The 22,582-nt window shown below is 45.3% G+C and overlaps 1 protein-coding gene and 1 long non-coding RNA gene across 11 annotated transcripts in view; one reads left to right on the top strand and one right to left on the bottom strand.

The window, feature by feature from the left end:
• Positions 1–22,582, bottom strand: part of AUTS2 (activator of transcription and developmental regulator AUTS2) — a 690,192-nt gene that overhangs the window by 242,939 nt on the left and 424,671 nt on the right. The gene's annotated exons all lie outside the window — the stretch shown is intronic.
• On the top strand, positions 2,860–9,596 carry LOC309331470. The gene is made up of 3 exons (XR_014151872.1): positions 2,860–2,962; positions 5,509–5,652; positions 9,286–9,596. It is a non-coding gene; the product is annotated as an uncharacterized lncRNA (long non-coding RNA).

The raw sequence follows: 22,582 nt of genomic DNA, 5'->3' as shown, positions 1-22,582 counted from the left end.
CTTCCAAGGGAGTCCTAAATTGCAACCTGATGTAGAAATCCATATACAGTCATACCTTGGATCTTGAACGCCTTGGCTCTCAAACAAATTGGCTCCCAAACGATCAAATCCCAGAAGTGAGTGTTCTGGTTTTCAAACGTTCTTTTGGAAGATGAATGTCCAACGGGGTTTCTGTGGCTCCCGATTAGCTGCGGGAGTTTCCTGCAGCCAATCAGAAGCCGCGCTTTGGTTTCCGAATGTTTTGGAAGTCGAACGGACTTCTGGAACGGATTCAATTCGACTTCCAAGGGACGACTGTAATTGAACTTAAGATGGGCAGGGAATGAGAAACTGAAAGAAACTAAAACTGACAGATTCACTCTTCCCTAGTCACTATTACCCCTGTCTGCATCTGCCTTTGGAGGATGCCTTGTTAAGATGTTTCATATGAGCGGCTAGAGTTGTCATACTTCAGGGTTCAGCTTCCCTCCCCAGACTCCAGCAGTTAAATCTCTTAGGGGTAGTGGAAAGGGATGGATGCGTTTCGTCCCTATTGCACATGCATCCACACAAAGCTAAGGCACGGTGCAGTCTGTGGCCTGCAGTTTCACAAACACTGAAGCTACAGAGATGTATTTTTGAACTGTCAGCCCAATTCCTGGGACAATTTTGCAAGAGCAAATACACTTCTAGCTTTTAAACCACTGGGAGAGGAGTACTTGCAGGCTGAATGAACGCAGAAGGGAGAGGAGAGACCGCAATATGAGATGTTGGAGAATTTGGATGAAAAAAAGGCACAGGAGCAGAAATTGCAAAGTGTCAGGAGTTAAGGTTCCCAGCCTGATAACACAGTAAGCGTAGGTAATTAAAAAGGAGGATTTATTGCAAACACAAAGAGATAGCTCTGGATGGCTCTAACAAAGCCTCCGGTATCTTTACTCATGATGACCCTTCTGAAGACTCCTTCCAGCGTCGACAGAAGATATTGAACTTACGACCCTTACGTTTCTTGTTTTGCTTCCTGTCTAGCAGCCCTCCCATTCGCCGACCCTTTGGACTTATTGGATCAGCTCCAACCTCTTCCTGTTCCGATAGGCTGTCTCTGAGTCTGTCCGTGCCTTTTTGTCTTCCTGCGAGCTTTGTCTGTGTTCTAGCCTGCTCTCAGCTACTGCCTTATCAGTAGCTGAGAGCAGTCAGGAAGTCTGCAGCTGCCGGCTCTCCCCTGCCTGACTAACATCTAAGCCTCTCTGTTCCTGGCTGCTTTCTGAAGATGGCTGCAAACCTTTGCTAGGAGCTGGCTCATTCCTGACACAAAGGTTTATTTACCCCGTGTTGGCATAGGGTAGACACATGCTGAGCCAGTCAGTGTAGTGGGCAGGCAGCCCTGGACATCTAAGAGAATCTCAGACCTGTTATTGCTCAATTTTGGGTAGCTGAATGCCACTTGTCCCTCTCTTACATCATGGATGTAAGCTCTGTATTATTTTATTAACACTATTGCTACAAGCCTGTCACGGCCTCCGGCTATAACAATAAACTTCTGAACTAGAACGATTTGTCCCATGTCAGGGATGGAAATAAATCCCAGGAATAAGATCAGTATTTGCTGTTGTTGTTGCTTTCAGTCCTCACTTCTCATTTGAGGATTACTCCCCAACTCCCATCTGCATTGTGTTTCCTCTGTATTGAAATTAGTGGGATGAAATAATGTAAAAGCAATACAGTGGTACCTCAGGTTAAGAACTTAATTCGTTCCGGAGGTCTGTTCTTAACCTGAAACTGCTCTTAACTTGAAGCACCACTTTAGCTAATGGGGCCTCCTGCTGCCGCTGCACCGCCGGAGCACGATTTCTGTTCTCATCCTGAAGCAAAGTTCTTAACCCGAGGTACTATTTCTGGGTTAGCAGAGTCTGTAACCTGAAGCGTCTGTAACCTGAAGCGTCTGTAACCCGAGGTACCACTGTATAACTTACATGATGAATTATGTGAATTACTTAATTTTGCTGTAGTGGACAGTAAGGCGAAGTACGCCATTTAGGGCAGAAGTCACAGGCAGGCAGCACACCAAATGTCACCCCCCTCAGCAAAGACACCACGGGTGGTCCACCCCCACCGCACCCCCTTCCTCTGCCCCGATCCTTGGTAATGTGTTCTTGTGTGTAAGCCTTGGTATGAGAAGTGCATAGTGTTACCACAAACAGACACACACAAACAGATCGACAGTTGGTTTCAGAAGCAAATGGCATGTGTACCGTATTGACCTGAATGCAGACTACGGTTTTCTCCTCGAAACTGGCTTATAAGAAACCTATGTGTGGTCTTTATTTGGGGATGGCCTATATTTGGGCAATATGGTATGTTAGCTTTCATTTCCTCCTCCCATTTAGGGGTTCATACAATCCCCAAACAACTGAAGTGCCATATGCAACTTGTAAAACAGGGTTCCATTTACTCAAACATGTTCACACTCTCAAGTATTGTGTCTGCCTTTCATCCTTTGAGATATTTTGCCTCCTGCAAAAACCTCTCTGTTTTCTTTTTACAGGTAAATTAGAATAATCTTCTTCTTATAATGTGTTTTCCGTATTATCTTTTTAGATGCAAAAATGAGACAATTATCTGTGTGTATGTCTTTCCTTTATAGGGAGAGAGAGAGAAGAAACACAGTCTCCAGGAGGCAGGAGTGGTTTAGACCAGGAAGGCTATATGTAATAATAATAATAATAATAATAATAATAATAATAATAATAATAATTAAATTTTATTTATATCCCGCCCTCCCCAGCCGAAGCCGGGCTCAGGGCGGGTAACAACACTAAAGTAGTGCAACATTCTAAAAACATTATAAAAATTAATTAAAATCAAAATTGATGGCAAGGAAATCACATCTTCAGTGTCTCAGACAAAGACCAGAGCGGGGACAGAGTTACAGCAGGATCTACGCCATCCAGAATCAAACAACACAGAATAGTTATTCATTGCAGTAGAAAAATATAACATGCCCCTGTTGTGCTCAGAGTGCCATTGCGATTAGGTGAACAAAATGGCACACTACCCACTAAAGAAAAGTGAATCTGTCAATTTCAGTTTCTTCTTGTTTAGTTCTCCACATTTCAACATCAGTTTGCATTATATTAAAAAAATCCTTTTGAAATTTCATCAGCATTTTAGTGCGAATTTCTCTGAATATAAACATTTTAGTAGGCTAGGGTCGCCATATTTCAAAAAGTGAAAATACGGACTGTTGAGCTTTTTGTTTTGTTTTGTTTTTGTTGCCCAAAATTGTTGAGCTTTCTTCCCGAAATCTCAAACGAAAAATAAAATGAGTTGAGCTATTTTTCATGAAATTTGCCAAAATCTACACTACTGGCATGGGCTGCCATACGTCCGGATTTTCCTGGACATCTCAGGGATTTCTGCCCGGGCACTGTTTACAAGGACTGAATACCTACTATGTCTGGGAAATTATGGTATGCAATTTTGGCTAACATTTTTTTTGGGGGGGGGGGGATGTGAATTACCCAAGTGCAGGAACTAAAACCAGGGTTTGCCCCACTTGTCTTGAATCTTTGAGCGGAGGTGCAAATGCAGTGGAGCCAAATAAGTGGACAGGAGAGAAATGGTAATAGTCAAAGGCCCAATTGGTCCATCATCCCCTTTCCCACAACCCCAATGAGATGCCCACAAGCGGGACCTGTATGCAACAGTCTTCTCCTGCTATTGTCTTCCAGTAATTGATCTTCAAAGATATGTTGCCTCTGATCCTGGAAGCTATTTATTTATTTATTTATTTATTATACCACCTCTATCTTCCAAGGAGCTCAAGGTGGTGTACATGGTTCTTCTCCTCCTCCTCACTGCATCCCCACCCAGACCCTGATCCTGGAGGCTATTTATTTATTTATTTATTTATTTATTTATTTATTTAATATACCACCTCTATCTTCCAAGGAGCTCAAGGTGGTGTACATGGTTCTTCTCCTCCTCCTCCTCACTGCATCCCCACCCAGACCCTGTGAGGTAGGTTAGGCTAAGAGATTGTGACTGGCCCAAAGTCACCCAGGGACCTTCAGGGCTGAGTGGGGATTCAAACCTTGGTCTCCCAGATCAAAGTCCAACACTCTATATCCGTTACAACCCACTGGTCATTTCTCCCTCCATGACTATGCCTAATCCCCCTTTAAAGCAAATGGAGACCATGTACCATCACCTTAACTTATATTTCCTCCAGGGAGCTCAAGTTCTTAGCCTGACACTCTAACTACTACATGACATTGGTTTCATTATGGAGCAGAATGCAATAATTTTTGCTGGGACTTTGCACCAGATCAGACCAAATCTGAGATCCCAAATAGAACCAATTTGGATAGACTTGGGATTTGGCTGGATAAGGATGGAGCAGCTCTGCATCAACCTCACTCAGTTTGAGTCCATTTGGAGTGAACTGGGGCTGTCAAATAGGGGGTGGTCTCATGGTAGGTGAGGAGAATGAGATATATCGCCTTTCCTTCTCCCAACTGCATGTTTAACCAGGGTTTAAAACTCTGGGTAAACATACAGTCTGGAGGTGGGTGGAAGGGAAGGCATGTCTCCTTTTCCTTACCCCTTCCAACCCCATGACTTTGCAAGGCTTGGTTTGGGGCTTGGATCCATGTCAAGCTTGCCCCAGATTACCCCGGGTCAGATCTGGCCCTGAATATGATTTGAATTTGTGCATGTGTGTGTTAGGTAAAGGTAAAGGGACCCCTGACCATTAGGTCCAGTCACAGACGACTGGGGTTGCGGCACTCATCTCGTTTTATTGGCCAAGGAAGCCGGTGTACAGTTTCCAGGTCATGTGGCCAGCATGACTAAGCCGCTTCTGGCGAACCAGAGCAGTGCACAGAAACACCATTTACCTTCCCACCGGAGAGGTACCTATTCATCTACTTGCACTTTGACTGCTTTTGAACTGCTAGGTTGGCAGGAGCTGGGACTGAGCAACGGGAGCTCACCCCGTTACGGGGATTTGAACCGGCGACCTTCTGATTGGCAAGCCCTAGGATCTGTGGTTTAACCCACAGCACCACCTGCGTCTCAATGCATGTGTATGTTATGTCCTTCCATATGTCTGTTCTGAATTTAGTGGTACTGGATGACACACTGGGGTGATAGATAAAAATGGATGCATGTAACGGGTTAAAATAACACATAGGCCCTTCTGCTTTTTTCTCCCACCCCAACCGTGTTGTGATCCGTAAGAAATCACCCTGAACATTTGCTTCTTTCTTCTCTGCCTGTGAAGCCAATTGCTTTGATTGCAGCGATACGAGATTGCCGGGATGACTTGCCCTTGCTTGCGAAGCAAATGGAACATGCTAATAGAACTTATCACATTACCCGATGCAGAAGTGCCATAGCTCATTACTTTAAGATAAAGGGATATCATTGCGGACGGGAAGCAGGATTGACTTTCGGAGGCCCGACTTGATGATGATTTAATCAACTGCTCTCTTTCACTTCTCATCTCTGCGCCTGTCGGTTTCGCAGGTGCCGTTAAATGAGACACTCAGAAAGGGAGCGCAGGGAGAGAAATTGCTGTCATTACTTCTCAAGAAAGAAAGTATGCAAATCCTCGACAGACAGATTGCGTTCATAATGGGCCCAGTAAAATACAAGGAGCACGCTTGACAGGTGAGGGCAAGTTATTTGTACGTCCTTAAAGGGAAGCAACTGTCCTCATTTAGAAATTGTGCTTGAGAAGGTGGGGGGAGAGGGAAATGGCAGGTGAAAACCAGGCATTGCAGATCAGAAGCTGGGAAGGGAGTCCTCTAATGCCAGGGTGGGGAAATCTCAGACGCAGGGGCCAAATGCAGCCCTCCAGACCTCTTCATCTGGCTTCCATTGGCCCTGCTTCCAGTGTTTTTCCAGTGTTTTTCCAGCCATAACGTGTCCCAGAGTGCCTTGAGTGTGTGTAGAAACTAGCCCATTAGCATCTGCTGATCTGTCCATTTTGGCCTCTGAACCTTGCTCAGACTCCTGGCATGTGGACCCCAGAAGCTTGTCTGGAAGGGAATGCGGCCCTCAAGCTTAACAAATAACACTCCTCCTCCTCTAATACAATACCATGGTGTGGCAAGCATTACTGCTTGCTAATCACCCTTCTTTTATGCATTCCGGTCAACAATGAAAGTGGGAGATATTTGGCACAGCTCTTGCAAGGAGACTCTTGTCATATAGGATGCATCAACAGAGGTATACTGTCCAGATCAAGAGAAATAGTACGATCACTCAATGCTGCCTTAGTCAGACCACGCCTGGAATACTGTGTCCAATTCTGGGCACCACAATTTAAGAAAGGTGTTGACAAGCTGGAATATGTACAAAGGAGAGCGACCAAGATAATGAAGGGCCTGGAAACCAAGCCTTTTGAGGAATGGTTAAAGGAGCTGGGGATGTTTAGCCTGGGAAAGAGGAGATGGAGAGGAGGTAGGATTTTGTTGTTGTTTAGTCATTTAGTTGTGTCTGACTCTTCATGACCCCATGGATCAGAGCACTCCTGTCTTCCACTGCCTCCCGCAGTTTGGTGAAACTCATGTTGGTAGCTTCAAGAACACTGTCCAACCATCTCGTCCTCTGTCGTCCCTTTCTCCTTGTGCCCTCAATCTTTTCAACATCAGGATCTTTTCCAGGGAGTCTTATCTTCTCATGAGGTGGCCAAAGTATTGGAGCCTCAGCTTCAGGATCTGTCCTTCCAGTGAGCACTCAGGGCTGATTTCCTTCAGAATGGAGAGGTTGGATCTTCTTGCAGTCCATGGGACTCTCAAGAGTCTCCTCCAGCACCATAATTCAAAAGCATCAATTCTTTGGTGATCAGCTTTCTTTATGGTCCAGCCATCTTCAAACATCTAAAGGGTTGTCACATGGAAGATGGAGCAAACTTGTTTTCTCCTGCTCTGGAAAGTAGGACTCGAACCAATGACTTCAAGTTACAAGAAAGGAGATTCTGACTAAACATACGGAAAAAATTTCTGACAGTAAGAGCTGTTTGACAGTGGAACAGTGTCCCTCCTTGGAGGTTTTAAAGCAGAGATTTGATGGCCATCTATCATGGATGCTTTATCTGAGATTCCTGCATTGCAGGGGGTTGGACTAGATGACTCTTGGATCTCTTCCAATATTCGAATATATATGCATAAAATAAGTTCATCCACATTTTAGTGTGAATCTGGTCTAATAAACATAGTTTATGGAGAACTGAACTTAGTATTGGGAAAATGAGAAATGGGGGGGGGGGGCAAAATTGACAGATTCATCCATCCTTATTAATCAGAGAAAAGTCCAAGGAAATTAGGGACCGTCTCTGGTCAATGCAAATAGCTGGAACATATGCAAGAGGCACATATATTTTGCATTTAGGTATCAAAGGATGCATGAAGCCAGAACCTCTTTGAAATACAGCACACACACTTGTTCATTCGCTCTGTGGCAGTGGCAGCGGGTGGGGGGGGGGGAAGGGAGAGATGTCAACCTGGCAATTGGTTTGTATGCATACTGCCTGTTTACATCTGTTAGATTTACAGTAATCCTTGCTTTCCCCGAGGTCTTGCATGGACAATTTAAATTATAAATCATCCCAAGAAGATAAAAGCTGCCATAAATAATAAAGAGTAAAATAGATCACAACTATGCCAGTAATGAATTATAAACCAGGAAGAAAGGGTGGGTAGAGGGAGGGAGAAGGGGAAATACATTTTATAAGATAGGGCTAGATGGAAGAGTTGTTTCCCTGTGTTATTACAATGAGACTGAGACAAATTTAATGGAAATGTGAAACCTGTCGGATATGGATGCCTAACATTCCATCCATGCCTATTCATATATCACTTTAGCTCAGTTATATGCTGGATGTTGCTGGACTGCAACTCCCAGAATCCCTGACCATTGGCTGTGCTGACTAGAGCTGATGGGATCTGGAGTCGAACAACATTTAGAAGACCACAGATGGATTAAACCACATCCCTGGTTTAAAAATGCCCAGGCTGTAAAGTACTATAGTTTTTGAAGGAAACCCCCAGCCCAAAGAAGAATGCACTCCCTCGGGTTTTTATTGGGTTGTGTCCAACCAAAATCTACTCAAGAAAGACCCATCGAAATTAATGAACCTATGTTAGTCGTGTCTATTAACTTCAATGCGACTACTCTGTATAGGACTAGCATTGGCTACAACCCACTGAGAAGGCCTAGCCCCATGGTTCTTATCTGGGAGATAGGTGCAGTTGGAAGGAACAAAGGAATCACAGAATCATAGAACTGTAGAGCTGAAAAGGACCCTGAGGATCTTCTAGTCAAGAACTTCATCATCTTGGGCACCCTCCTCTGCACATGTTCCAGCTTGTCAGTAGCATTCTTAAACTGCGGTGCCCAGATCTGGACACAGGACCTCAGGTGTGACCATGTCTGAATAGCGTGGTACTATTACTTCCCTAGGGATACAGGTGGCGCTGTGGGTTAAACCACAGAGCCTAGGACTTGCCGATCAGAAGGTCGGCGGTTTGAATCCCCACAATGGGGTGAGCTCCTGTTGCTCGGTCCCTGCTCCTGCCAACCTAGCAGTTCGAAAGCATGTCAAAGTGCAAGTAGATAAATAGGTACCACTCCGGAGGGAAGGTAAACAGTGTTTCCATGCGCTGCTCTGGTTCGCCAGAAGCGGCTTAGTCATGCTGGCCACATGACCCGGAAGCTGTACACTGGCTCCCTCGGCCAGTAAAGCGAGATGAGCGCCGCAACCCCAGAGTCGGTCACGACTGGACCTAATGGTCATGGGTCCCTTTACCTTTACCTTATTACTTCCCTAGATTTGGACACTATACTTCTGTTGTTGCAGCCTAAAATAGCATTAGAGTTTTGTTTTTTATTTTAGGTTTTGATTTGTTTTGTTTTGCTGCTGCTGCTTCACAGTGTTGACTCCTGTTAAGCTTGTGGTCTACTAATATCCCTAGATCCTTTTCACATGTACCACTGGCAAGCCATGTGTTCCCCATCCTTTATTTGTGCATCTGATTATTCCTGCCTAGGTGCAGAACCTTACATCTGTCTCTATTGAAATTTGTGTTGTTTGTTGAAGTCCAGTTCTCCAACCTGTTAAGGTCATTTTGAATCCTGACTCTCTCTTCTGAGGTATTAACTACCTTTCCCAGTTTTGTGTCATCTGCAAATCTGATGGGCATCCCCACAATCCCTTCATCCAAGTCATTTATAAATTTGTTGAACAACACCAGGACCAGGACAGAACCATGTGACACCTTGCTTGCCACTTTTTTCCAGGACGATGAAGAACCATTGATGAGCACTATTTGGTTTTAACCAGCTACAAACCACTTATCTCAAATCACTGAAATGCACCAATCCTACTGGTGGGGAAGGGAAAACACTCCAATTCCTGGATTTAAAACCTGAAACTCCCCTTGTCAAATCTTAATTTCTGGAGGACTAGATTTGAAGGTAAAACAGAGGAACAAGAAGACAACAGAATAGGGAAAATGAAGAAACCTGCCCTTTCTGAAATCTACAACACCCCTCTAAATTCAAGCTATATGTGGGCCTGTTGCAGCATGCAATAGCAACACACAATATTCTCCCCTTATGATCATCCACAGGCTTCAGCATGCCTATGAGCAAATGGCAAAAGTCCCACATGAACTTCCCATCTACGTGGGGTTTGCAGCCATTCCTGCCCTGGAAATGTAACCTCATGTCGCCAATGCAATAAGATTCAGAATCTGTACTGTACTGAATAAATCCTGCTGAAAGCCAAACATTGCAAATTAATAATAATAATAATAATAATAATAATAATAATAATAATAATAATAATTTATTGCTTATACCATGCCCATCTGGCTGGGTTTCCCCAGCCACTCTGGGCGGCTTCCAACAGGAGATTAAAAATACATTAAGACATCAGTCATTAAAAACTTCCCTAAACAGGGCTGCCTTCAGATGTCTTCTAAACGTCAGATAGTTGTTTATTTCTTTGACATCTGATGGGAGGGCGTTCCACAGGGCGGGCGCCACTACCAAGAAGGCCCTCTGCCTGGTTCCCTGTAACCTCACATCTCACAGTGAGGGAACCGCCAGAAGCCCTTAGTGCTGGACCTCAGTGTTCTGGTTGAACGATGGAGGTGGAGACGCTCCTTCAGGTATACTGGGCCGAGGCCATTTAGGACTTTAAAGGTCAGCACCAACACTTTGAATTGTGCTCGGAAACGTACTGGGAGCCAATGTAGGTCTTTCAAGACCGGTGTTATGTGGTCTCGGTGTCCGCATACATAAATACATACATACATACAACTGACCATGAAATGAAGGAAAACCACCCCACTTGAGGTGGCAGCGTTTGCTTATCTACATTGGGAACAAGTGTTTGAGTGTAGATCTATGTCAGGAATGGGTGTTGGGGGGAATCAAATCATGCCAGGAAAGTACAGACCTCATGAGACTCCAGAGGGCTATGGAGTCCCTATGGGTGGGAGCAAAGGAGCCAACTCCTAGGGACCAAGTTCCCTTTGCCCCCTCCGATAAAATATTTCAGGCGGCTGCCCCATAAAAGTTGATGGACATTGCCATTAAAAATGGTATGCATGTTCCACGTCTTGTGACCAATTATGCATGGCGGGGCTTACTCCCCCCCCCCATATTTCATTCAAGTTGGAACCCCAGGGTGGGAGGCAAGCAGCAGCATCTCCTCTTCGCCAGGAGTCCGCCATATAGGTGGGGGCCTGCTGAGATGGAGGCAGATTCAGCCTTCAAGAAGCAGACCACAGCTGTTGTTGCCACCACATCTTAGGCAGCTTGTGATGCATTCCTTGGAGGCCAGATCTGCAGCCCTTGTGTATTCTGCTGCCTGAGGTGGTCACCTCACCTTGCCTCATGGGTGGGCTGGCCCCAGGAGACACAGATTCCGCCCTTTATTCATGAGGTAGCAAATGAGCGCTTCACATTCTTTAACCCCAAACCCAGCTATTCTTCAAGATTTGCAATTCTCCACATTTCACAATGCAGTTCTCTAGCTAAGTAATTTGTACAGAATAAGGCATACATGTGCAAAAAATTTGTGCAGGGCTCAGCAGGGAAAGGGTCCTTTGCTACCTTGTAAACAGCAACCAGTGGTGGCACAAGGGGTAGGGGAGAAATCAGATTCAGTTCACCTTTAAATGCAGATCTACCACATTTGTGATTTCCAAAACAGGACACAAACTGAAATGCAGCCATCCTTTGAAATTCACTCCCCTTCCCATTTTTATTTTTGCAATGCATATGAAAAGGGGAAGTGTGCTTAAAAATGACACATTAGTGAAAATAGCATATGAAAAATGCATTCTATTGGGGAAAATTGCATACAAAATGTGTGAATTAGTAGAAACTAATTCTAAAGTTCTGGTGGATTTTTCAGGAGGACCTTTAAAATAATAATAATTGCAAACGGATGTCTAAATCACTGAAGCATAGAATTGCAAAGTTGGAAGGGGGCCGAAGGGACATTGATTGATTGATTGATTGATTGATTGATTGATATGTGTGCTTTTCTTTATGTAAATCTACCAAAAAAATAATAAAATAATAAAATAAAATAGGATTAAGGGGCTTTCTTGGGATGGCAGAAGGCATGTGTGCTGTGTCCTGTTGGTGTAGTGGTGGTCGACATGCTTTGAGCGGCAGTGGGGGGACAAAAAATTGGGGGTCAAGGAGGGTCAGTGAAAATGTTAATATTTTCATCTGAAGATTTATTTATTTATTGGGGGGAGGGGGTTTCAGATGGAACTTACCATAACTCAATTCCGGCACCTCTCAGAAGGGTGCCATTGCCATTTTCAGAGAATAAGGGAGGCATTCATGGTGAGTTCTGGTGCCTATTTCTCTAGAAAAATAGTCATGGGAATGTTGGAGAGTATGTGACTCCCTCTGAGAGCCTTTTTGACTTGAGAGTGTGGTACATACTGTTATGTATTCAGTGGCCTGTGTTTGCCTAAGCTTGAGTCTGGACTAAGGATTCTGAGCCCCTGTGTGCTGATTCGATATATGATATCCCAGAACATTTAAGGATTTGGGCCTCTGCCATTGGCCCTTAAACTCTGAGTCATGATTCGCAGCTTGGAAGTTTAGACAGCCAGTCACGTTGGGAGTGGGAGTGGCCCAGGCCTTCAGAAATGCATATAAGCAGTTGCTTTGCCCCTGTTGTCCAGGTCTCTTAGTTCAGTAAAGGTTCTTGCTGTTATCACTGTGTTTTGCCTCATGGGAACCCACCTACACTTCACATATGTTCTAAACAAATAAAATAATAATAATCTATCTTGGTCCATGGGAGCTTCCTCGGTTTCTAAGTTCTCCCTCCTTGAGAATTTTAACTCAGCCTGGCAATTGGAACCCTTTACCAGATGCATTTGTACGGCTGCTACAAATTCCGACCACGGCGCTATCTGCGTTTCTGGTCTGATACAGAAATGCAGTGCCGCTTTAAAAGAAGCAGCAGCAGCACGAGAATCAGCAGGCAGAGATGCTCAGAGACCTGAAGGAGTTAAAGCCTGCAAAACAACCGGCGGTCCCAGGACATCTTGAAGGATGGCTGCCACTGCCGCCACAGTCAGACATGACAGAGCCAATTTGACAGGCTGCCATCAAGGGCCTTCCTAAGAAGCCTCGCGCCCTGATGGTTTCCTGATGTGAACAGCCACATTGCAAAATGGCTTTCCTCTCCTGCTGCCTTTGCCTCCATCTGCTGCTGGGCCCCGGCACCGGCGGCCGCCTGCCTGTCACAGCATGCATTAAAATTAGCCGGGGAGGAGGCACTCCGTTGTGCTAATTACATTTTAATCATTGGAAATGTGTTGGCAAATCAAGCTTCGATTGCCATCTCGGAGCCTGCACTCCTCCAGCAGAGCGCAGGGCCTGCCTGCATTAGCCGAGGCCTGCTGGGCCTAGTTCATTCGCACAAGATAGAAGAGGAGGCCTCGCGGCGCACCGCTGAGAATGCTTTGGCACATTATTAGAAAGCCACAAGGCATGTTTCAAATCATCGCTGTGTGAGATCTGCTCATTCTCACATCCCTGGGTAGCCCCGGCAACTGGCTGCACGTTTTCGCTGCAGACTTTGAACGCCGGCTTTTACCTCCCAAAATGGTTGCCGTGTGAGTGGTAGCATAAAATAAAAGAACAACAACAACAACAACAATGGTGTTCAGTGGGAGGAACAGTATGCTCCAAGTGTTCCCATCGACAACGGACAGTGCCTGTTTTCCAGTCCCTCCCCGTCTGCCCCAATTTTGGCATTTTACAGAGGATGCTTTGTTAAGACAGATTTGTGGGAGACAAGGATCTCGGTGGGTTCTAGTTGTGGTGGTTATATATCATTTCTGGGATCAGAGGTGGCCCGATTCTGAATTTCAGTCCCTGAGGATCAAAAGCAGCAGAGCGCCAGTAGTCCTGCTTGCAGGCTTTTCATCAGCAACTGCTTAGCCACTAGAGAAACAGAAGGAAAAGCTAGACAGGCCTTTGACCCGATGATAATAATAATGGTTTCCCCAGCTACTTACAGCATATATAAAAACATAATAAAATATCAGACATTGAAAACTTCCCACTACAGGGCTTACTTCAGATGTCTTCTGAAAGTTGTGCAGTTCTTTATCTCCTTGACATCTGAAGGGAGGGTGTTTCACAGGGCAGGTGCCACCACTGAGAAGGCCCTCTGCCTGGTTTCTTGTAACTTTTCTTCTTGCAATGAGGGAACCAAAAGAAGACCCTCAGATGAGGACCTCAAGTGTTTGGGCTGAATGATGGAGGTGGAGACATTCCTTCAGGTATACTGGGCCAAGGCTGATCCAATTTGGCTCTTCTTATGTGTGGTTAGAGTGCCAGAGTAGGCCTTGGGAGACCAGACAGGGCCTGCCTGCCCATGAGGCAAGGTGAGGCGACTGCCTCAAGTGGCGGAAGTCCACAAGGTGACAACTCTGTAGGTTACTCACCACCTCTGCCTCTGCTGTCAACAAAGTGCTGCCACCAGCAGCACATGGTTTGGGTGAAATCTCACGAAATCTCAAGTTATTGAGATATTTCGGCAAGATCTTGGCACTGCCGTTGGTACTTTATGGGTGCCACCATCCAATGTAAGTTAGGGAGGCTTCAGTCATGGTTAGACAGTGTGGCATCTTCCTGTTTTGCCTCAAGCGGCGAAATGGAACATGCCGCCTCTGAGACCAGGGTTCGGATCCCTAGTCTGCTATGAAGAATACAGGACTACTTTGGGTCAGCCACTGCCTCTCAGGCTAATCTACCTCACAGGGGTGATGTGGGGATTAAATGGGGAGGAGAACTGTCCGTGCCACCTTGAGAAAAAGGTGGGATATGAATGCAACAACAACAAAAAAGAACAAAATGGAAGTTGCTAGAGTTGTCATTTAAAACAGGGTGATTAACAAGGTGATAAAATGTTATCCTAAGCGCAGAACATCTCCGGTGCTGTTGCCGCTGATCCCTCCAATGGTGGTTCATGGCAGGGAGTAGTTGTGAAAGCTCAGGCTCGATGACCTGGGTCTGCCCTAAGAGGCAGCCAAGATGGTCTCCTGCGTCCTCGGCAGTCTCAGCTTCTGCAGCTGGAGTCTGTCAGGGCCCCACCATCCCAGGCCAGGAAGAAAAAGGCCTGCAAGGCAGGGACAGGTCTTTATCTGAGTCGGAGAAGAATTTTTAGGTTTGCAAAGCCCACACCTTATTTGAGGCAGGGTTTTGTGATCCCTTGATGTTTGCTTCCATGTTTGGCCTTGGTGAAAAGAGGGAAAGAAAGAAAGAAAGAAAGAAAGAAAGAAAGAAAGAAAGAAAGAAAGAAAGAAAGAGGGAAGGGCTGTAGTTCTGCATCTGCTTTGCATGCAGAAGGTCTCAAATTCCATTTCCAGTACCTCCAGGTATGGCTGGGAAGATCTCCTTACTGAAACCCATGAGAGCCACTGCCAATCAGAGCAGACGATACTGAGCTAGATAGACCAACAGTCCCTCTTGGTGTAAGTCAGCTTCCTGTGTTCTTATGAATAGTCAGTTAGTCCGCCTGTCCTTCTCCTTCCTCCTCCTTCAGAACACCTGAATCCACTGGCTTGGCTTCCACCAGCAAACAGCCTTCATTGTTCATCAGATCATTTTTAGCATTGTGCAGAGCAGGACAGACAAAAGATGAAGCCTGCTGAACCTTTCATTAGGCTTGAGATACTTTATCTGAAGCCTTTGCAAAGCTGCTGAGAAGTGCCATAAGGTGCCTGGAATACTAGCCAAGAGAAAACCTTCAGGGCCACACACACTACTGTTTCCAAAGCTGTTCTTTCATCTGACGTGCCAGTCGAAATTACTTCTGCAAGATGGTCAAACACAACCCGGGTGGGGTTTTGAATATATCTGATTGCTACTGGCATACTGTGTGTGTGTGTGTACACACACACATATACTAACCTAGACAAAAGCAGATTATACTTTATTGCAAGAACAGCCAGTTCTTATCTTAAGCATACTGCACTATTTCCAAGCGGCATGTTTAAACAAGGTAATTACAGATAGCACCAATGACCATAGATGTGGGGTAAAGGATGATTCTGAAATCCTTATTTTAATGTCTCCCAAGATTTTGGAATTCCAGATTACCCAGACTTCTTCTAAAGGGAAACTACAGCTTTCGGAATATTTCAATGCTCCATTGTTGTCGTCGTTGTAATGGTTGTCATCTAACAGTTGTCTATGACTCAGCTTTGAAAACAGCCCAGTTCAGGTCTTCAGAGAAATCATCACAGGAGGATCATAAGAGATAGGTGGGCTCTCCTTTTCCAGAGATATTGAAGCTGAGGAAGGGTAGACCTATGTCAGGGATGCTGTGGTTGATTCCTGCATTGCAGAATAGGGAGCTTGACTAGATCAGGGGCTCCCACACTGGTCCTTGTCATGAAGTAGTGATCCTGTGAGCAAGTATCGCTGGGTGGGACCCCCCCCCAGACAGGTGGGGGGGTCTGGCTGCTTGCCAGAATTCCCCAGCCCCCTATAAATCTTCAAGTTACCCTGCTGGGGGAGGGAGAGAAGATACCATGTATAAGACTTGCTGTTTGATGCTCTGTATCTGGTGCCAGAGAAGAAGCCAATAAAGGCTGGTAACCTGTTCGGTGCCTGCATGTGATTAGTAGCTTGGAGGGAGTACTTGGGAAAGCAACCCCCTCCTTGTCAGTCCTTAAACCACCAGTGGATGCCAAGCTTCACTCAAATGGTCCATGGCATGTCTGTAAGGAACAGTGGGAGCAGCAACAGTGAACAGCAGGTACAATGGCTACTTGTTTGTTCTAAGAACTTGGCAGTCCACCCACAAAGTGAGCAATTACGGCTGGCAGTGTGGGAAGGTGGGAAGGGAGATTCTTTGTGAATGGGCTTAGATGGATGTACAAAGAATCCACCTCCAGATGCTTAGTCTCTCTGCGAAGTCATCAGAAGTGTTTGGGGCAGCGTGAGTCAGTCATTCTTTGGATGTCTGACTAGGGCTTATTGCATAACTCCAGTATCCCTGACCATTGGCTATGCTGAGAGGGATTAATGGGAATTGTGGTCTGAAACATCAGGAGAGCACCACATTGGCTATCCTTGGGATAGGTAAAAGGACCCCTGACCGTAAGGTCCAGTCATGGACAACTCTGGGGTTGCGGTGCTCATCTCGCTTTATTGACCGAGGGAGCTGGCGTACAGTCATGTGGCCAGCATGACTAAGCTGCTTCTGGCGAACTACAGCAGTGCACGGAAGCACCGTTTACCTTCCTGCCAGAGCGGTACCTATTTTTCTACTTGCACTTTTATGTGCTTTCGAATGGCTAGGTTAACAGTAGCAGGGACCAAGCAACGGGAGCTCACCCCATTGCGGGGATTTGAACTGCTGACCTTCTGATCGGCAAGCCCTAGGCTCTGTGGTTTAGACCACAGCGCCACCCGTGTCCTTGGGATAATATATATCAAATAAAAGATGCAGTGAACAGATGCTTTATTTATTGGCCCAGATGAATGCAACCCTATAATATCCACTCAGTCCTAAGTCCTACTGATTTCAAGGGGGCTTACTCACAGTTAAGTGGGTATAAAATGGTAACACTGTATATTTTTAGCACATCATGCAGCTGCATCATTGCTTTCATATTTTCACTTCTGCACTAAGCAGCATGTTTCAAATTTGCCACCATATCCATTTGGAACTCGCTACATTTTTAATTGGTCTTTGTGTTCCTGGCTCAGATGGAAAATCACTTTTCCATTCCTCCACCTCTCCAAACTTCAATGTAAGTGGCCAGTTTGCTTTCCGGTAGTATCATTCAGGGGTGAGTTGATTCGCAAGCACTCAGCTTTCTATTTTAATCTTGTGGTCTCACTCCTTCGACTGTCTTGATGGCAGAGAATAAGATGTTGGCAGCTTTTAAGTAAGGAAATATCTACCTATGATTCTATCTGCCTATCTATCTGTCTACCTACCAACCTATCATACCCCCTTCGGTTAAGAAAAATGACAGCTAAGGGGACACATGGGGAAGGGTCAAAACTCAGTAGTGGAGTACGCACTTTGACTGCAGGTGGTCTCTCCCAGCCACACCTGGCGAAGCAGGGAATTGAAGCTGGGGTTCCCTGAATACAAAGCAGATACACAACCAGTGAGCATCGCTCCCTCTCTGAACACGTCCCCACTCTCCGAACAGAGGCAACTGCTGAGATTTAAAATGGGATTGGACAAATTCATGGAAGAGGAGGTCTAAATGCAATTTCCATGCTCAGAGGGAAGATGTTGTTAGCCACACTAAGTGCCGTTTTATAATGGAAGTGCGGGATATAAATTACTGTAGTAAATATGCCTCTTAGTTCCAGCTGCTGGGGAGCGACAGTGGAAGAGAGAAATTGAACTCATCCCCTGCTTGTGGGCTTCCCAGAGGCATTTAGTTGGCTACGAGTTGGAGCTGTAGTCTGAGCCAGCAGGGCTTTTTATTATGTTCAGCAAAATCCAATCTAGTAGCACTCCAATTCAGGATAGCAGCGATCCAAGACAATGGCATACCAGTGCCTAGTCTCATCAGAAACTGCGTGAAATCCCAGCCAAGCAGACCGAGAATTCAGAAGTGGGTGTTTTGACTCTGCAGTAGGCACATAAGAAGGCATCATTTTCCATTCTATCCCTTATTTGTCACATTGCAGCAGTGTTTCCATTCTACTGCAGTTCATCTTCTGCCAAAAAAAATTACATTATTCATCTCTGCAGTGTTGAAATTACATAATTTACATTATTCAGAAGAATTACGTTCTCATTACATTATTCTACCCCATTGGTTTTGTTGCAAAGGAAACAGTGTTTGGGTAATCAATTGTGTATCATTTGCAGACAAAGTATCAACAGCAAATACTAATCACTTTCCCTGGATTGTGGACATATGGGATGAACAAGCGAACATCAACAACGTCCATTTCCATTGGAATTCTCTGACATCGTTACTCTGCAGTGCTGCAAGAGTTAATGAATCTAACAGGGGGCTGTGGGGAGGGGGAGAGAGAGACCAAAGTTTTCTTCAAAACAAATCATCAAGCAAAGATTCCTCTTCTCAACAGATGTAAAGGCAGTGCCCAAAGTAGAAGCTGGCAGAAACAGATGGCGCCGAAGGGCAACTTTCTCTTCCAGCGCTCTTGGGGACCAGGCTAGGCGAGATGGGAGGTGTGGAGGGGGCTGTGTTTTCCATCAGCAGGTGGGGGGGGGGGAGGAAGAAAGATCTATTTGTCACACCAGCTCCAACTGGGTTCTCAGCACAAAAGTTAATATCTGAAACCAATGAGGCATTACTGCCCTGTGATTTCAGCCAAACAGTGGAAAAATACTCTGATGAGCAGTATGAATACCGGGTTCTTGTTTCCAGCAGGGGTGGTGGAAGGAGAGCCACATGGCAAACGATTCTTTCTTTGTGAATGCACGAAGCTTTTGAATCCCCTTTTCAAACATGGGGAGCGGGGGAGAGGAAGGGAATATGAGCCATGCTGAAGAAACGTGTTTCATCGTCTCGAACCATCAGGGAGGAGTGCTTTTTTAAAAAGAGAGAGCAAGGAGTCTGATTCTTTTCGCAGTTCTCCACAGAATAACATCAGTAAGTAACCTTATAAAAGGAGCATCTCTGCTATGCTCTCGGAAACACAGACACACAAGTCAACACTGGCAATAAATCCCCCTGGCTACCATAGCTTTTCCAATTGCCAATCTGTGTGCCACATTAAGGATCATTTTTATGAGCACTTCTTCAGCTTCCAAGGTTCCACCTTCATAAATGGTTAAAAAATATATATCCCCATTTATCTTTTTTTGTGCCAAGGAATCAAGGTCAATAAACCATGCTGGCGCTCCTCTCTTCCTTCTTTCCATCTCTCTCTCTCTCTCTCTCTCTCTCTCTCTCTCGTTGTCATCCATGCTTTAGTGAATATCTGAATGAATTTTTAATATTCCACAAAATGCTCTGCTGTTCTATTGTGTTGCTGGGAGTCTATAAATTCTGATAACACCCAGGAGTTCTCACAGCAATACCCAGCACTGAAGAAACACCGTTTTAAAGTTTAGTCATTCTGATGGAAAGTAAAAGCTTATATCGGTGACAGGTTGACAGAAAGAGATGGGGTTTTCCCCCCCATTTCACAGAGTTCTACATACGAACGCTATGAAACATGTCAGGACTTTTTCGGTGCCTGTGAAGACAGAGATGGCATCCGTTCCCAGCGGTGGGGCCCTTCTAACCAGTAACAGGGTAACATTTCAAGATCTGGAATCCTGATTGACAACCAAAAGAAAAGCAGCAAAGAGGTATTTGTTTACTCTGTTTCACAGGATGATAGTCAATGGCTTGCTCTGACACATAATGCATATTTTAGTGCTTTGAGGAAAATAAGCAAACCCACATTTGCATTATTTTTCTTAACAGGTTTATAAATTTGGATAGCTGGATATTGTTTCTAGTAATGGGGTATGGATGTTCTCACCACATGACTCCTGTGCTCCTTCCTGAACCAATTCTCTTCTTGGAAAAATGAGCCACTTCCCAAAGCTTGAATCTGCTGCAACCACTGCTCCTGTGCCAGTAGCCAGAGGTGTCTCTTCCCATCCCCAGTACACCATTATTGTTGCATCCCAGGAGCCAGGGAACAGCTCATTTCCCAGGTTGCCTGGTACTCTCAGCTCTCATATTATATGGTTCATTAAATTCTTGGCATTTGAGGTATTATATCAGTGCTCTGCATGACAAGGGACAGAGGTGTAAGTGTGTGAGAGTCTGACCTCCCTTCCCTTCCCAGTACTGTATTTGCCACTGCAACAGTAAATGCAACAGCCAGCTAAGTGGGACTTAAGTGGAAGGGATGAGTTCTTCTCCAGTTGAGGTTGCAATCCAAACCAGAGAGGAACTCTGAAGGGAATGGTCCTTGATTTGGCTTGCTCTCAGACATTACAAGCTAGGAAATTCAAGAATTATTCACACCCTTCTCTTCCTTAAGGGTTTTTAGGAACAGGGTTGGGGATTGACAGAGGATTCTCAGCCAGAAAGCCTTGCAGGCAAAACTTGGTGTGTCATGGGTACTACCTAGCCTGAAGTACCAACTCTGCCACCTGACTGAGCTAAGCTCTATCCACCAAGCCATGAAAACACCCAGCTTGGAGCTTATTTCTCTGTGTGAGGAACCTATCTCACCAGAGAAGACCTTGACTTGCTAAGTTCCTATTCCGGGGTAGGGTATTATTAATGATTATAATGTAAGTTCTTACCTGCCTTTCACCATAAGATTCCAGGCTTGGGATAGAACAGCCATAGGCAAACGGCCCTCCAGATGTTTTGGGACTACAACTCCCATCATCCCTAGCTAACAGGACCAGTGGTCAGGGGTGATGGGAGTTGTGGTCCCAAAACATCTGGAGGGCCAAGTTTGACTATGCCTGGGTTACAAGGAGCTAGCATCCTACCCCCTGGTTCATAAGTTGAGAAGAAAAGAGTCCATATCTAAAGTACTGGCTATATAAGCCAAGAAAGGTAGGTATTTAATGGCCTAGAATTTATTTCCTTACTATGGTTTGGTTCTCATCTAAAGAAACAATCCATGTAAATGTATGGATTCTTATGTACAGAAACCGAGACAATCTGCCTCACCAACTTAGCATGTAACAGCTTGAGAGAAAGTCACATCATCAATACTTCCGTCCGACTTTGAAATGAGTAGGGTTCTGCTGCTAAAGCAAGAATGGAGAACAAAACAAACACTTTAGCCAACAATTGACTGGCACATCATTCACAGGCAAGCCTGACAACTCCTTCAAAGCAGTCAAGTTCCTACAGCCCATGTCAAATAAGGGCAGCCTTGGGATTTCCCACAGAGCCTTGCAGGTGAGAAATGTCAGCATATAAACCAGCAAGAGCTGTCGGCTGTCATCAAGCGCGATGCCAGAGCAGATGCCTGCTGCTCAGCCAAATGTACCAGGTGCGGTGCGGAAACATTTGCACAGTTTCTCCAGAATGCCAACAGGAATGGAACAGCATCTCCCACATTTCAGTGGGACAGAAAAAAATGGGCTGAACCCCTGCAGTTTCACCACTCTGATGTCACTGCCTTTCCTACCATGAAACCAGGGGAAGTCTCAACTGTGTTACACTAGTGATAAAGAGCAGTCATCTTGGGAACAGCCACAGAGCAGGCTGGAGATGAAAGATGCTGAACAAAAGACCTCCAGTCCTTAATGCATCTCATAAAACACCCCCTATTGAGGCTATAGCTGCTGAAAATCTACACAGACAAGGCTGCTGGCAGAGAGATATTGGCTGTGCCTCCAAGGGAGTAGATCTGGTGTGGCCAGCAAACCTCCCTCCCAAGAGGTTAGGAGCTCTTTATCAGAAAGAGGAAGTCTGCAATAGAAATGCCAGCAAAGTTCTCCAGTAAGATCTGCAAAGACCTTGGGCCAATGATCCAAATAGTTCACTGGTCCATTAGAGTGAATGGGTAACCATCTCACCAATCTCAGTTGCCCCACCTGACTGCCTTCTTACAACCAGTCAAGAAGATCAGTTAATTTCCGCCTCTTCAATCTCAGTATAGCATTTGTAGAGTTCATCAATGGCAAGGAATTAGTCTTTGTCTTTGTCTTTGATTGGTTCTGAGTCCACTTACCCTTGACCTCTCTGCTTTCCACCCTACCACTCCCAGTGGGCACTAGCCACCGCTGAGAGTGTTTGACCTGATGTTTCCCAACATCTCTGATTAAAAAAACACACCCTACAGATAGCCAGCAAGGTCAACTGCCTTTTCTATTCTCTTTGAAACACCGAAAAGGCCCCAAGGGATGGATGCAATAAGATATTTCCACCTGGATAAATGAGGAATGGGATTTCCCTTGCACTATAGCCTTCACTATCCGTATCATATAAGAGTGTTTCTGCAAGCTTTACCCTGCAGCTTGGGGTGAGCCAGGAGCTAAGAGCCACTAGGCAAGCTAGATGTCAGCACCAAAGCACAAAGCAGAATTAAAGGATAAACCAGGAGGGAGAGCCAAGAGCAAGTCAGAAGA

The sequence above is a fragment of the Podarcis erhardii genome (genome assembly GCF_964252035.2).
Source record: "Podarcis erhardii genome assembly, chromosome: 16".
NCBI lineage: Eukaryota > Metazoa > Chordata > Lepidosauria > Squamata > Lacertidae > Podarcis > Podarcis erhardii.
This window is presented reverse-complemented; position numbering and strand designations above follow the sequence as displayed.